Source organism: Diaphorina citri, unplaced genomic scaffold (assembly GCF_000475195.1).
Source record: "Diaphorina citri unplaced genomic scaffold, Diaci psyllid genome assembly version 1.1 scaffold4692, whole genome shotgun sequence".
Taxonomy (NCBI): domain Eukaryota; kingdom Metazoa; phylum Arthropoda; class Insecta; order Hemiptera; family Psyllidae; genus Diaphorina; species Diaphorina citri.
The window spans coordinates 5,952-9,456 of NW_007382087.1; the positions used below are offsets into that span (position 1 = coordinate 5,952).

At 44.2% G+C, this 3,505-nt stretch overlaps 1 non-coding gene across 1 annotated transcript; it reads right to left on the reverse strand.

Annotated features, from left to right (window-relative positions):
- Positions 1-135: 135 nt before the first annotated feature.
- Positions 136-208, reverse strand: Trnai-uau. The gene has a single exon. It is a non-coding gene; the product is annotated as a tRNA-Ile (tRNA).
- Between the last annotated feature and the right edge of the window lie 3,297 nt (positions 209-3,505).

Sequence of the window (3,505 nt, forward strand, 5' to 3'; positions counted from 1 at the left end):
TTTTTTTTTTTTTTTTAAGAGGTTTGACAGAGGGAACTGTAACTGCTATGGTCTTATTGTCCCGAAATCGAAGAGAGAAGTATAGGAGAAAGCCAGCCGTTCCGAGAACGAACATTATCCCATCAGGATAAAATCCGCCCCGGGCGGGAATCGAACCCGCGGCCTAGCGCTTATAAGGCACACGCACTACCAACTAAGCTAACTAGGCTGGCCTTGTTCTTTGGATTTTTTTTTTTTTTTTAAGAGGTTTGACAGAGGGAACTGTAACTGCTATGGTCTTATCGTCCCGAAATCGAAGAGAGAAGGAAGGCAGGATAGGAGAAAGCCAGCCGTTCCGAGAACGAACATTATCCCATCAGGATAAAATCCGCCCCGGGCGGGAATCGAACCCGCGGCCTAGCGCTTACACGGCAGACGCACTACCAACTAAGCTAACTAGGCTGGCTATTCACTCTATTTCATTTCCATGAATAACACAAGAGGAATGTGTTGGGGAAAAACTGGTATTTCCCCTGCGACGGATTATCTGGTTTTCTCAGTTCAAATTGAATTATTAGCAGGATAAACAAAGTATTCTAGACGGTCTAGTCTCATTATTGGGTGAAAAAAATCGGACAGCATTGTTTTGCACCAATTTTTAGCACCTAGGTTTCAAGCGGATCTGAGCTTGTATTCACTCTATTTCATTTCCATGAATAACACAAGAGGAATGTGTTGGGGAAAAACTGGTATTTCCCCTGCGACGGACTATCTGGTTTTCTCAGTTCAAATTGAATTATTAGCAGGATAAACAAAGTATTCTAGACTGTCTAGTCTCATTATTGGGTGAAAAAAATCGGACAGCATTGTTTTGCACCAATTTTTAGCACCTAGGTTTCAAGCGGATCTGAGCTTGAATTCGGGGCATCATATCACCAACCTCAGTGGTGTAGTGGTTAGCGCCGTGGACTTCGGATCTGGAGGTTGGTGGTTCGAGTCCAAGTCAAGCCATAAAAATTTAGCGTAGTGCATTAAGCAGGGAACGACATTTGTGACAAGCATTTACCTATGCTTAACACAATTAAAATTCCTTTTTTCATAGACACCGAAGCGAATACAACAGTCCGTCCTTTATACCTTTTTATTACTATTGTAATAATAAAGGAAGGATGGACTATAAAAAAATCAAGTTTTTAATGAAAAAATCGCAAGAAAACTCGAAAAATGTTGGCGATTGAAGTCCGATAGGTCCGAACAACGCTACACATTGGTCTGATTGGTCCGATGGTCTGGGCTCTGGGAAGATGATCCCCCAGACCCAAAATCAAATCTGCACTGAATGGAGGAGTTGCAATTGGGAAAATATTATTAATAAAAGGTCGATTCCTACGTACAAAGTTGTGAAAAATCCAAATCTGAGGTCAAAACTCGGAAAAAGTAACTTTAAAAGGTCCGAAGTATAGTCCACAAGCTAACTCGTGGGTTTGATTCCCTCCCAGGGCGGTTTTTATCCTGAACGGATAAAGTTCGTTCTCGGAACGGCTGGCTTTCTCCTATCCTGTCTATCTTCTCTCTTCGCTTTCAGCACGATAAGACCTCGGTACTGACAGTTCCCTCTGTCCAACTATAGTCTGCCACGGAGGTTTACTAGACCAGTGGTTCTCAAACTTTTTTTTGGCCGCGGAGCACCAAGCAACTGCTGTAAACTCTACGGAGCACTACTGTTTTTAAAACATTCAACAAGAGTGGAATCAGAGTTTCCTCCCAGGGCGGATTTTATCCTGAACGGATAAGGTTCGTTCGTTCTCGGAACGGCTGGCTTTCTCCTATCCTATCTTCTCTCTTCGCTTTCAGGACGATAAGACCTCGGTACTGACAGTTCCCTCTGTCCAACTATAGTCTGCCACGGAGGTTTACTAGACCAGTGGTTCTCAAACTTTTTTTGGCCGCGGAGCACCAAGCAACTGCTGTAAACTCTACGGAGCACTACTGTTTTTAAAACATTCAACAAGAGTGGAATCAGAGATCAATACTTCTCATTTGACTAAACATATTCGTATTTCTTTTTTTTTTTTAACCCATCAAATATACGAGACCTTGTTTAGACTGCTGGGGTAAAGGGACTTTTCAGTCCTATTCGGGCAGGATAAACAAGGCCATGGAATTTCATTCCGGGAAAAGCGTATAACCCTTGCTCTTCGTCTCGGAGGTTTTTTCCTTTATTCGGAGGTTTCACTTTTACATTCTTAATCTGTTTCATTTCCATCTGTTTCACAGTGCGTGACGGAGATACGGTGAAACACTACCGCATCCGGCAACTAGACGAGGGCGGATTCTACATCGCGCGACGTACCACGTTCCGTACGCTACAGGAGTTGGTGGAACACTATAGCAAGGACGCCGATGGTCTGTGCGTTAACCTGAGGAAACCATGCGCCCTTGCTCTTCGTCTCAGAGGTTTTGTCCTTTATTCGGATGTTTCACTTTATTCCTTTATATTTTTAATCTGTTTCATTTCCATCTGTTTCACAGTGCGTGACGGAGATACGGTGAAACACTACCGCATCCGGCAACTTGACGAGGGCGGATTCTACATCGCGCGACGTACCACGTTCCGTACGCTACAGGAGCTGGTGGAACACTACAGTAAGGACGCCGATGGTCTGTGCGTTAACCTGAGGAAACCATGCGTACAGGTGAGTTGTAGAATACACCTTGTTTATGGGACCAACCTCAGTGGTGTAGTGGTTAGCGCGGTGGACTTCGGATCTGGAGGTTGGTGGTTCGAGTCCAGGTCAAGTCATAAAATTTAGCGTAGTGCATTAAGCAGGGAACGACATTTGTGACAAGCGTTTATGCTTAACACGATTAAAATTCCTTTTTTTTACCTTGTTTATGGGTCATGAAAGGTAAAGATGTTTATGCTTAACACAATTAAAATTCCTTTTTTTTTACCTTGTTTATGGTTCATGAAAGGTAAAGATGAAAGCAGAGCAGATTATAAGAGGCAGAAATGCGAACGGCTGAAAAGGTCCGCCTGTCAGGTCTACCTGATACCTGATGAGCACACACACTATCAGGTAAACCTGACAGGGGGTCATGAAAGGTAAAGATGAAAGCAGAGCAGATTACAAGCGGCAGAAATGCGAACGGCTGAAAAGGTCCGCCTGTCAGGTCCACCTGATACCTGATGAACACACACACTATCAGGTAGATCTGACAGGCGGACCTGACCAGGTGTACCTCTCAGGTCTACCTGGTAATGCGTGGCTGGCCTCAGAATAGGGTTCAATCCGTGGTTGACCTGGGTATTAAGTATAGGGAAATCCTCTTTCATCTCAATCTCGAGTTGGTAAACCCCCGTACCTACCTCGGTGGTGTAGTGGTCAAGACGCTCGCCTGGTAAACAGGAGGGCGTGGGTTCAATCCCAGCCAAGGTATGGAATTTTATATAATTTGAGAATTTGACCACAATAATAGTAGTAGCCTACTGCTGGAGTAAAGGGACTTTTCAGTCCTATGCGAG